Source organism: Saccoglossus kowalevskii, chromosome 20 (genome assembly GCF_978046115.1).
Source record: "Saccoglossus kowalevskii chromosome 20, keSacKowa6.1, whole genome shotgun sequence".
Lineage (NCBI taxonomy): Eukaryota > Metazoa > Hemichordata > Enteropneusta > Harrimaniidae > Saccoglossus > Saccoglossus kowalevskii.
The window spans coordinates 15799255-15812129 of NC_140660.1; the positions used below are offsets into that span (position 1 = coordinate 15799255).

The window sequence follows — 12875 nt, forward strand, 5'->3', positions numbered from 1 at the left end:
AATAGTGCTAGGAGTACTGCTTTAGCCAGTTGATATGGTGGTCCCGAACCCACTGCGGGTGCCATATTCCTTGGGTTTGTTTGTCCAATAGATGCGCTTCCCACCCTAGGAGGGAGGAGTCTGTTACCAGATTCATAGCTGTGACGAGTTGGTCCAAAAGGACCTCCCGTTCGAGGTTGGTCAGCAACGACCACCAGGACAGGGTTTCCTTCGCTTGGTCTGGGATCAGTACTCGCCTGTCTAGTTCCCTTAGGTGAGCTCGGTGTTCCAATAACAAGCATTGGACCGGGCGGCTGCGTAGTGCGGCCTGGGGAACTACCCTTCGAACAGAGATCATCATTTTGATAAACCGCATTAGTTCTCTGAGGGACACTGAAGGAATGCTGACTTGGCATTCTGCTAGGCTGCTTAGCGCTAGTCAATGCACTTGAGATGGGCGAACCAGGCTTACATCGGTGTCAAACTCCATGCCCAGAAACACCAACTGTTGAGTCGGGTTGGGATGGGACTTTTTCTGATTTACTAGAAAACCCAACTGGTTGTAAATCCTGTGTTAGCCTTACTTTTCTGGCTAATAACCCCTTGTCTGGTCTACGTACGGATTGATGTGTATCGACATTTGGTGGAGCAGCAGCACTACCAGTTTCATCACTCCGGTGAACACGTAGGGTGCTGTGTATAACCTGAAGGGGAGCACCCAAGTGGGCGAATCAAAGGAGGTGGCAACTCGCTGGGTGAATCGCTATGTGGAGGTATGCATCGCTTAAGTCTAAAGAGGCTAGCCAGTTGAACCGGTGGATGGAGAGTAGCACGCTGAAGAGTGTCTCCATGCGGAACCAATCGAGAAGCACATACTGATTTAGTATGCTTAGGTCCAGAACCGGACGCCAGCCGCCTGTAGCTTTTGGTACTACAAATACATTTGAGTAGAAGCCCGGACATAGCGCCAGCTGAACTATTCTGTGTACAGCACCCTTTCTCAGTAAACTGTCTACTTCCTGTCTGATTGCTTCCACCTTCGGGGGATCCCCTGGCAGTGTCCCCAACAGGGGGAACACTGACAGAGGCGGTGGAGATGTCAGTGGTATTCTGTAACCGAGTGTCACCACCTGGCGCGTCCAGGGATCGGTTACTTGCTGTCTCCAAGCCGGAACGCACCGGCGCAATTTGTGTGCGACAGGGATCTGTGGCCATGGGTTTGGTGGTTGCAAAAGGGGCTTCTCTTCTCCCATAAGGTGAGCTTCCCCAGGGATCACTGTGATTACTAAGTCGTAGCCTGATCCCTTGCCGTATATAAGCCCATCAAACATGCTTCCCTCGCTGTTGGGGTTGACATCCACCTGAGGAGGAGGAGGAACCATCACCTGGTCCCTTCTTTCCCGGGGGTGCACCTCTACTCTTCCCTCTCGTGGAAGGGTATGAGCGCTTGCCTACTGGCTGACTCTGGTTAGCGGAGCTATCCCTAGGGCACCCTCCATTTACCCTTGGCAGCGGCCAACTGGCTAGCGGATTCAACTTGGACCATTTGGTTTGTTACACCCCGAAGCTCGGCGACTGCATCCGCTATCTCCCCGTCAAAGAGGGTGGGCGATGTCCAGTCTGCATAACTGAGGTGGTGGCGTATGCCCCGACTCAGCTCGCCGTCGTAAACACATGCGTCTAGATCTACTTCCCGCTGTACAGAAGTAGCCCCGGCCAAAAGCGCCATATGACACTGGAGGATATCGCACATAGCCGTGCGGTGGCCTACCATTAACTGTGTTGCCTGGTCTAGGAGGCGAATTCTAGGAAACTGATGGGTCGCAACTCTGCCCTCAGCGTGTTAGATAGACTCAGACTGGGACGATGAGAATGACCATGGAATGCGGCCGTCCCCCTTTACCCGGTTAGCGAAACAGAAATTTGTTTTATCGGGGTCTCAGGAAGGAGCATTCGGGTCCGGTCGGGGGCTTCTGGTTTCGTCCCACGAATTGGGGTCCAAATCCGAAATTGCCCCGATACGGCTGACCAACAATCGCCCATCAACACCGTCTGCGTGCCATCCGCCACACTCAGCACTCTGCCGGACCATGGGAGACGTGCAGATGGGGTTGATCTGGATCCCGGCGTCTGCGATCCCACCAGCGTAGAAGCGCCCATGAGTGGTTGCTTTAGGATCGAGGGGGGGTACATCGGATGCCGCGGCTGCGGCAAAGACCCACGCTTGAAACCCTGACAGGAAAAAGCAAAAGAGCTAGGCAAAGCCACTCAGAATCAAGAGTGATTGTACAGCCGGTAATGGTGCTGCCATATATGCTCGGTCACGTGGTTCGTGACGTAAGGGAAAGGAATCTTGGGGTCATGGGGCTTCCCCTGACCAAGATTCTATTTCTCCGTCATTGGCAGAATCGCTGATTAATGCCTACAGTTCAAAATAGTCATTTTGACTGACCGAAGTCTATGGTGGGTAATTGAACGCAGTGAATTGAACAAACCTGAGAGAGAAGACCACATGTACATTAGTACATATATATGTGACATCAAAGCAATCAGACTCGAAAATATCACTTTTTACCAAAAATTACAAAAATATTCATTAAAATTAGAGAATTAAAGATATCATCACGAAATGAACAAATCTGAGAGGTCCACATGTAGTACCTACAGTACAGTTCTCGCGAAAGCTTTGGCTTCACTTCAGCATCAGCTTCGCTTCAGCATTGCATCATTATGGCATTGTTATGGCTTCATCTTCGCATTAATGTGGCGTCATTAAAAAGATAGGCAGTTATCGCTTTGCTTCATTGTGGCCTCATTATGGCGACAATGTGGCATCAGCATCGCTTCAACAAACAAAGTACATTACTCATTTCGCCCAACCTCTCGCCCGCTTTCGCTTTTCAATTAAATCGCTCGCTTTTGTGACCGCTTGTTGAATTTGACCGGACAATTTCCGTTTTATTTTTGACCGTGCACAAATTCGGACTACTAAAAATGTTCTGGTTTTCATAAATCATGGTTACTATCTTACTAGTTTAGTAACCGTGCATAGATATTGAACAACCGTCAAAAGTTTACTTTTTGTTTCAACTATCTAAAATTCTATGCACGCAATCTGACCCTTTGATCTAGATTTGGCTGGGATTGAATATTTTATTTTAGACAATATTCTGGCGTTACGAACTGCTACAAAATGTATTTCAACAGAAGTACGGCATGGTTGTCTGCGTTTCCTTTCCTGACTGTGTTGAGTTTACGATTTGTATAATTATTGTTGTTTTCCCCCAAGAAGCAGACAAGCCGAAGGACCACGAAGCTAAATAGAAGTCCCATGCATGGACTGATCGAGTGAAAGAAAATATTTCTAAGGCTACAATAAAACCTAATATTTCACCTTTTTGTGTATTTGTCAATTTTGCATATATTTGGTATGACATTATGTTCGTAAATATCTAAAAAATCTCGTCTTTCGTTAATAATTTCATTTGTTTGAAATGTCTACCAACCGTGTCCAATAATTTGTAATATCGATCCTGTTGGTTTCTCCAAACGGTCCCGACGTCCGTTATTCAACACAATCAGCATTTATTTATCGTAATTCATGGGGATCATGTCCCGTAATTTGCAGGCTGTAAAACCAAATAATGAAACAAGTACTATTTATCATATATTTTTTTACCTCTCGAAACTACAACAGTGTGTAGAGTTATCGCGGTGGAATAGTCGCCTTGAAATCGATGGAACTTCAACTATCCATTTCTCTCCTTGAAATAAAAAAAATCGAAGAGCATCGGGGATACATTTTTAACCAGTCTTAACATTCGCTAGCTTTATTTTATTCGAATCCATAAAAGTGTTTCTACATTTGTTGGCAACTTCCGCGCTAAAAATGGATGAAAATGTGGGTGTGGTTCTCTCGCAAAGTCATGTTTTACAATACAAACAAATATGGTTCTGTGACCCAGGTCGTGCTCCGATCAGGTGACTCTCATCCAACCAATGATGTTGTAACAAAGCATATTTGATGCAAATTGAGGGTCGTCGTACCATCCAATCTCCGGCGTCGATTCACTAAGATTTTTTGTGCTGTGACAGGCTTCACAATTATTCACTGAAAAACATCAGTATATTATGACAAACGAATGGGATTTGACCTCAGTTCAAAAAAAGAAGAAAAAAACAGGGCTGAGATACAAATCAGTTTTGCAAGTTGGGAAATAAGGTAAACCAGACTGGGGTCGACGATTTTCAGTATCGAAAAACTTCCGTGTAAATCATGATTTTCAAATTGTTCATCAGCTGGTCACCAAATATTTATTGCTACAACTAAATGGGCACGTTTTTTTCTGAAGCCCAATAAATTATTTCTGCATGTCAAGCGCTATTCATTTTTTTTACAAGGCAAGTGGCTCGTTTTTATTCAAAAATATTTTTTGTGAGGATACTTTTAAAGTACGTACAGAATTAGCTCAGGTCACTGATTGTGACTTAATTTTGAATATTGTATGTCAAATTTTACCAGACCGACGCCACCACAACCATCCAATCATAGTTGGAAATGTACGCACTTGTTTTGGAACTTTGTATCAAGATGGCAGGCGACAACACCGATGCACCAGGCGGCGTACGTGTGTTTTGCATGTATTAGTAGTCCGGGCATGGGATCGGACTTGGCTAAAACTAAACGAAACACAGAAACTGAAAATACCACCGAAATGAGGAATCTGAATCTGTTCTCTTACCAGCAAATAAAATGAGCGAAAAAAAGGTAATTTAATAACATGAACAGTTTATTTTCGTGTATAGCAAATTGTGTTGTATTCGAACGACGATTGCATCGTGTGATTCAAATTTATCACAATTTTCCTTGCAGTCAATACGACACTCGTCTTCTTGCCGAATGTAATGTACTTCACAAAGTTTTTGGTGCCCAATACTCGCAACACTAAAATAATTAAACAGGATATTTTTTTAAAATGTCATTTTACTCTTGATCATATTATTTTATTCCCCTTAGCGCCTTACATTTCAAATCGATTACATACTTCTGTACATGTGTTTTTCTCTACTGCCCTTCTATGTGCAAATAATGAGGTCATACTCGTGTCACAATACTTTGAAGCTGATGCCATGTTGATGCCATGAGACTGTGAAGCTGAGGCCACGATGATGCCACAAAATAAGCGAGGCGAGCACAGCTTCAATTTTCAATGACGCGAAGCTGATGCCACAATGATGCAATGCTGAGGCGACAATGAAGCCATGCGTAGGCGACAATGATGCCACAAAAGCCAAAGCTTTCGTGAGAACTGTACTGTATATATTTAATATCAAAGCACTCGGACTTGCCATTTTTTACAAGAAGTCGAAAATATCACTTTTTACCAAAAATATTCACCAAAATTGGAGAATTAAAGATATCACCACAAATTAAACAAATCTGAGAGAGATCCACATTTAGTACCTATATATGTAATATCAAAGCAATCGGACTAGCGGTTTTTAACAAGAAATCGAAAATATCACTTTTTACCAAAAATGACAAAAATATTCACCAAAATTAGAGAATTAAAGATATCACCGCACAATGAACAAATCTGAGAGATGTCCACATGTACATGTAGTTCCTATATATGTAATATAAAAACAATCAGACTTGCACTCGACAAAGTCGACAGCGGAGCTAACAAGACTTGGCAGAGCCATCTCGATGCTGAAAAAATAAGAGTATTTAACGGTGTGTTTTGGAGCAATGAATTAGCAAAGCAGAAAAGCAATTTCAAAGACTTTGACTTTGTTTTAGGGAAGAAACCAAAATCAAACTGGGCGGTTTCCTGCGGGACTCCGCTAATGCCTAAACCGGCACGACATGGCACGGAAATACCGTAGTTTTCCCAAACCGGAGCTTCCCTGGGAATAGTGATTCACACTTAATTTGAGGTGTCAATTGTTCACAGGTCTCGTAAGAGCGGCATTTACTCACCAAGACAGGCAGTTCCCAAGAGGTCAGACATGACTAGAGGTCAGACATGGGTGAAATTCCATGAATATATTAAATCTAGACGCGCTAGACATTGAAAATATCGCAATGAATGTAGCACATGTCACTCGTTGATAAAAGTGGCACTCCGCTGTTCTTTGTCTTTGGAAAGGTGGGAACATGCGAACAATGAGACTATAATAATGAAACATAGTTAAACTCTGGTGACCTTGCCCTTTGTTACATAATATAATTCCCTTTATCAGTTTGTTTCAATATAAATATGCATTGTCATAATTAATTTTGAATACAAACAAGTTTTGGGGTGTCAGTCTACCGAATGTCCTTAAAAGATGTAAATATCTTACAAAAACATTGGTGCCTTATTTAATTAATTATTTTAAAGGACATAATTTCCAGTTTTATTCAAAATCTTTCCCTCAATATACCTTTCCCTTCCATCTTTGATGGTACAGGCAAGGTAAAAATGAGCGCCGGTTTACCTCAGTTAAATGCCTGTGTTGGCGGGGACCAACGGTGGCCAAGGAGCTTATCACTAATGAAAGAAAATTTTTTAACAACGGCAAAATATATATCATAAACGCCGCTACAACGCCAGTTGGACCAGCTAAATAATATTCACAACAAGCACAATGGCATAATTTATATGATACGACTGTGACAACGGTCGACAACGAAATATTCTGTACAATTACATAATACGGCGTGTTCAGTTGGGAGTGCTGTCATTTTAAACTGAGTACAATATTAACAACAATGGCCTGATATAGTATGGAGCTGTATGTTATTTTATTTTTTTTCAATCGTGGAACTTAAACTCAGCACTTGGAAGTTCTGCAGAACGTTGCCCAACACATTATTGTTATTATTGTTATTTTTGGACTTTACTCAAGATTTCATTGGTACGTTCCAAATAAAAATTCTATCTTCTATCTTGACATATCTTGCCTTGACTAGAGGTATATATTAAATATTAATAATATATTATATATGCAGGCGCTAGACAGTGAAAACATCGCAACGAATGTAGTAACTCGTTGATAAAAGTGGTAATACTTTTCTGGGACTTGTAGAAAGTCTGTCGTTTTTTGTCTTTAGAAAGGTGAGAACATTTGAACAATAGGATTATAATCATGAACAATGAGCGCCGACTAACGCCGGAAATGTGCCAGTGTTGACGGGAACCCTCGGCCGGTCAGGGAGCTTCTGCTGACTTCCTGGGTGTTGTCGGAGCACTGCGGGAAACCGCCCAGTTTGATTTTGGTCACTTTCCTTAATGAAAACTTGAAGTATACATGAGGGTACAACGTACGTGTTGTTATTTATTTATTTTGAATACTCAATTTTTAACTGAATTAAACTAAATTAAATAATCTTGTTTGTTTATTTTGAACCTTAAAAATGACTACTGTTCAACTCGGGACATTTAATTGTACATAGCCTATGTTACAATGACAATCACCCAATTCGAAAAAAACAGTCGACAATGACTAAATGCATGACCACAGCCAAATCGCTGTTTAATTGAAGTAAAAAAAATCAAAGAAAACAGAGAAGGAAGAGAAACACGAGCGATGTAGTCGAACGACAGGCATTACGGCAGCCATGTTTGTTTCACCACGATCAATAGAATATTACCCAATATGCACTATTCCCATTAGTGTGGGTGTGTGGAAGTTCATAGCCAAGCGTACTACGTTCAAGAACAAGGTAAGAAATTACGTGACGAAACCATCCCGATTTGCCGTCGATTTCCGGGTTCGGGTGCGTTTCATACAAGAAGATCGATATGCACTACACCGCTGAGTGTAGTAGACATAATCCCGATGGCACAATGGGACGTTCAAAAGAAGTTAATACAGTTGATTTATAACAGACGAAGTAAATGGAAATCACTTCAGTCAAGAACACAAATGTAGTTAAATGAGTTAGTAAACAAGAGACGATGGCAACTCCACGTTTTGGCAGATATGACGCAGCGTGAAAATGGCAATTTAAACTTTGCTTGCAGATTTTCCCGGGGCAGATTTACATAATATTACAGTTCGATAACACGGCCAGTCATGCAAAATCCATCAAACGGAAACTGCAAGTCGTATAATGCCAAAACAGAACTATGATTTCACAACTTTCGAAATAAGTTTGCTTTTATTGATGTCCACTGTACACCAGTAAATGCCTTCCCGTTCGCAAGAACACAAAGTCTAAACTATCAGAAATTCGTAAAACATAATTCGAGTGATGGTATAACAAAATAACTCATCATTTGTAAATTCAATCTATCGGAAAAATATAAAAAACATTTTCATAAACAATTTTTATTATACAAATACGCTTTGAAAAGAAACAAGATTCATAAACATAAATCTATTTGAATATATTCTCACTACAAATTACACAATACTTTGTGTAATTCTAATGGAGTTTCTTCACAGCACAAACAATTGGAATCCATGCACACATGTGAGTACTTCGGTGACGCATTTTATAGTTACGCTCAAAATAGTCCATCATTTATTGCACAACTGTGACCAAACGACAACATTCTGTTAACATCCACACATTTTCATAAAATCTCCATGCACTTACTCCAGAAAAACAATTTTCTTGGTACATTCCTACATTCTTGCATACTAATGAGGGGTTCAGACACATTCCAAGCTGAACAATTTTCTTGGACTAATAACAAAGCTGGTCAATCCTTTCCCAGCAATAAGTATACATATTTGTAAACAACTTGTCTCAGCTATCGGCTTTCCCAGGGCTTGTATCCACTATTTTCACATGCATGACAAGTTCATATTTTTATGTTGTTTACACATGTATGCTCATACCAACAAACATGTATTGAGTATCAAAATGATCAGGCAGGTAGTTTTTAAAAAGAAATTAGGTCCATTCAAGCAATTTAATTATAGCAAAAATGCAGCCACTATGTACAACAGAAAATCACCTATATTTTATGAACAGCTTGAATGCTAAAAAGTTAAGTTCTTACCAGATATATAAAGTTGGTCCAAGTTGTTCTTCTAAACTGGTATCACACTGGCAACTTCTGTCGGCAGAATAAACTAATCCCAGTTGGTGTCAATACAATACCCAATATTAAAGTGACCACAGTGATCTCTTCATCACTAAGGTAAAAGGAAAACAGTGACCTCATTATCAGTAAGATAACAGGTAAACTGAGATAACATTATTAGATGATATATTAAGTATTGTTCACAGAGTTATCAATTGGGCCAATGTCTCTGTAATGTTGTCAAGATTTAATTGAAACATTCAACATGTGTGAAAAGAAAATTAATTTGTAAGTCAATTTCAGTGTAGGTGTGTATGTAATTTTCTGATTCTAAATAACAAACACAATACAGGCATTAAGAATGCACACTGTTCGGTATCCCTGGTTGTCCATTTCTATGATCAGTATAAGTACATTTACAGTATGGTTCAAATGTAACTTATCATTCAGCCTGCTTCAAGCTGGCTTAACTTTTTCACCCCAGTTCCCTTCATTTTATTAAAAATTCACAAAATAGTCCCGTTTATAGTCTGCACTTTCCTTCAGAAGATTGAAACAATAATAACCAATTTTTTTAGTAAAAACTGAAAATTGACTCAAATGTCTGTTGGCTTCAGAATAAGGATTGATTTTCAGAAATATTGAAGAATATAGGAAATCAAAGAAAGCTTAGAAAGAACTCCCGTGTGCTGAGAGTTTTGGAGACACATTAAAAATTAATTAAAAATTACTTATACTTATGCAAATATAATTATAATATATATAATTATAATTATGCAAATAAGGTAACTAATATGAACAGATTTAAGTGTAAAACTAATACGGTATGCACAAGTTTCATTGAAATGTGATTAGAACCAAAAAATATTAGTTATTATGCTAATTAGAGAATTAATATGAACAGATTTTAACCCAAAATTAATCAGGCTGTCTATTGTCCTAGAGCATTTATGTACCAAGTTGTATTCAAATGTGATGATCAATACTGGAGATATCAGTATTAATTACTGGGTACTCTTTAAAAGTTTCATTGAAATCCAATGAGTGGTTTTTAGACATCAGTGCAACAGCCATAGAACAGCAAAAAAGTAACTAATTATGCAAATTAGGTAATTATGAAATGTGATGATTAGTACTTGAGATATCAGGTGAAAAGCTGAAAATTAACTAATTATGCTAATAAGATGATTAATATGCACAAATATTTACCCAAAAACTAAAGTAACTATGTACCAAGTTTCATTGAAACATGATCATTACTACTCGAAATATCAAGAGCTGAAAATTAATTAATTATGCAAATTAGGTAATTAATATGTACTGATATTACCCTAAGAACTATCAGGTCTGTGCAGTGTCAGATGACACCTATGTACCAAGTTTTATTGAAATGTTATGATTGGTACTTGAGATATCAGTGGAAAAGCCGAAAATTGATTAATCATTATGTAAATTAGGTAATTAATAATATTAACAGATTTTTACCCAAAACTAATCAAATCTGCGCATTAGTTCAGAGCACCCATGTGCCAAGTTTCATTGAAATCCAATGAGTGGTTCTCCAAAAACAGTGGAACAGTCATAGAACAGCTTAAAATCAGTTAATTATCATGCAAATTAGGTAATTAATATTCATAGATTTGCACCCAAAACTAATCAAATCTGCGCACTAGTTCAGAGCATCCATGTGCCACATTTCATCAAAATCCAATGAGTGGTTCTTTAGATATCAGTGGAACAGTCTTGGAACAGCTAAAAATCAGCTAAGTATCATGCAAATTAGATAATTAATATTCATAGATTTTTACCAAAACCTAATCAACTCTGCGCATTATCCCAGAGCATCTATGTACCAAGTTTCACCAAATTTTGATTAGTGGTTCTTGAGATAACGGTGGAACAAAAAAAGTGACATACATACATACATACAGACAGACATACAGACATACAGACATACAGACAGGGTAACTGCAAAGACTCCCTTTTGTGCTTCGCACACGGGAGTCAAAAAGTATAGAAAGATCATGTCAAGAAAGTCTGGTAGTGAGAAGGTTAAAGGTAACTTAGCTTGATTTCAAACTGCAATCTAAATTGTGTATGTTGTATGTTTGTTGAAGGAAGGAACTGTACTGTACATACATGTACACTCTATGTCAATTTCAATGGAGTATGACTGCAAGTGCATAGACTGACAAAATGTAGTGATTATATACAAACACACATACAAACTGAAAATAGTTCTCGACACTTTTTCAGACTGCAATTTTAAGATTATAGGCAAAATGGCTGCCAATCTACTATATAAATTAGATCAAATCACAAAATACTAGAACATAATTGATGTGCCTATCTAGGTTCATGTTCTTTGTGCCAAGTTGGAGTGAGATTTGTTAAAGAAAGTTTGAGAAATCACATACATGTATTGTCAGGATTACATATTGTCAGTGAAATACTATATGTTCTATCAATTTGGTTATTACAAACTTATATACAATGTTTTGGTCATAAGATAATTTTGAACTCTGGCATGCAAGTATTTACTTAAGTATGAGGCATTAAGATTTCACTACTAGATTTTTCTGATTTAATTATATATAATTATATTGAAGCAATTTGACCCTTTGACCTAGATTTGACTGGAACTGAATATATTCTGATTTGTCATACTGCCACAAAAATGTATTTTAACACCAGTACAGTTTGATATTGCTAAAAGTGCTAAAAATGGTTAAAATGTGGTTCACTGGCAAATGGATAATATGGCTAAATATGGTTCTGTGACCCAGGTCGTGTTTTGATCAGCTGATTTTCAGCCAATCAATGATGTTGTGATAAAGTGTATTTGACACAAAGTGATAGGATGTAATACCATCCAATTACCGGTATCAATTCACATAGTTTTAGTGACAGGCTTCAAAATTATTCACTCAAGAGCATCAGTATATTTTTACATTGCTTTGATTTGAAAATAGTTCAGAAAGAAAAATAAGCTTAAATACAGTAGGTTACTCGGCAAATCAGTTTTTTTGCATGTTGAAAAAATAAAGTAAACTAGACCAGTATTTATGATTTCCAGTGGCAAATACCTTCAGTGAATCATGCTTGTCAAAGCATTCATCAACCCACCACCAAATAGTAAAGGATATAATTGATTTTCAAACCATTCATTGATCCACCACCAAATATTTAAGGATATAATTGATTTTCAAACCATTCATTGAACCACCACCAAATATTTAAGTATACAATTGATTTTCAAACCATTCATTGAACACCCACCAAATATTTAAGGATAGAATTGATTTTCAAACCATTCATCGAACACCCACCAAATATTTAAGGATATAATTGATTTTCAAACCATTCATTGAACACACACCAAATATTTAAGAATACAATTGATTTTCAAACCATTCATCGAATACCCACCAAATATCTAAGGATACAATTGATTTTCAAACCATTCATCAACCCGCCACCAAATATTTAAGGATACAATTGATTTTCAAACCATTAATCAACCCACCATATATTTAAGGATACAATTTATTTTCAAACCATTCATCGAACACCCACCAAATATTTAAGGATACAATTGATTGTCAAACCATTCATCAACCCGCCACCAAATATTTAAGGATATAATTGACTTTCAAACCATTCATCAACCCGCCACCAAATATTTAAGGATACAATTGATTTTCAAACCATTCATTGACCCACCACCAAATATTTAAGGATATAATTGATTTTCAAACCATTCATCGAACACCCACCAAATATTTAAGGATATAATTGATTTTCAAACCATTCATTGAATACCCACCAAATATCTAAGGATACAATTGATTTTCAAACCATTCATTGACCCAC

At 38.2% G+C, this 12875-nt stretch overlaps 1 protein-coding gene across 1 annotated transcript in view; it reads right to left on the reverse strand.

Moving 5' to 3' along the window:
* The window catches only part of LOC102807364 (uncharacterized), a 101223-nt gene extending 92175 nt beyond the window's left edge, over positions 1-9048 (reverse strand). The window contains exon 1 of the mRNA XM_085494339.1: positions 8979-9048. The gene's annotated coding sequence lies outside the window, so the exon portion shown is untranslated. The remainder of the gene's footprint in view (positions 1-8978) is intronic.
* Between the last annotated feature and the right edge of the window lie 3827 nt (positions 9049-12875).